Source organism: Colobus angolensis, unplaced genomic scaffold, assembly GCF_000951035.1.
Source record: "Colobus angolensis palliatus isolate OR3802 unplaced genomic scaffold, Cang.pa_1.0 Scaffold252, whole genome shotgun sequence".
NCBI classification, from domain to species: domain Eukaryota; kingdom Metazoa; phylum Chordata; class Mammalia; order Primates; family Cercopithecidae; genus Colobus; species Colobus angolensis.
Window position 1 is genome coordinate 2791026 of NW_012115733.1, and position 803 is coordinate 2791828.

At 37.2% G+C, this 803-nt stretch overlaps 1 pseudogene; it reads right to left on the reverse strand.

Annotated features, from left to right (window-relative positions):
• LOC105515039 overlaps positions 1 to 803 on the reverse strand; it is a 7557-nt pseudogene that overhangs the window by 946 nt on the left and 5808 nt on the right.

Here is an 803-nt window from a genome sequence, read left to right on the forward strand (position 1 = left end):
AAAAAAAAAAAAAAAAAAAAAACCTGAGACAATGTGAAAAGAAGAAATGGCAGGTGAAAATGATATATATTTATGGTTAAACCGAGAGCTTCTGGGGCTGATGACTATGGCCTGAAGTACACTCAGGAGGCAGGTGGTGCAGATGGAGAAACTCCTCATCACCTTGTTCAGGTAAAAAAATAATCCTTTACACTTGAAGTCATTCTGAAAATACAGTGATTCAGAAAGACCTGGAGACAACAATGGCACCACAGTAAGGAGGATCAGTGTGGATGAAGGCCAGGTGATAAATGGGCAGGTCTGTGGGCTTAGGCCTGCATTACAGAAGAAGTGGGAAGATGTGGAAGAAAATGAGGAAACTGAGGGTCAAGATTCCAATGCCAGCTTGAAAAAAAAAAGGCCTTTTTCAATGAAAACATAACTGGAATGTAATCATCTAAATTGCAAAAGAGAAACATATTTTGAATATCTGAAAATAATAGACTTTATAAATGTTATTGTATGTTCAAACTCACTTTTTTATCATAAAATTCTTGATTCTATTGCATAAATTTTCAAAAGTACAGTCTTAGCATTATTTTTCACACACACACTATATATATATATATTTTCTAAGAATATTTGTGTGTATACATTTTTTTTTTTTTTTGAGATGGAGTCTCTCTCTGTTGCCCAGGCTGGAGTACAGTGGCATGATCTCGGCTCACTGCAACCTCCACCTCCCAGATTCAAGCAATTCTCCTACCTCAACCTCCTGAGTAGCTGGGACTAAAGGTGTGCACCACCACGCCTGGCTAATTTTT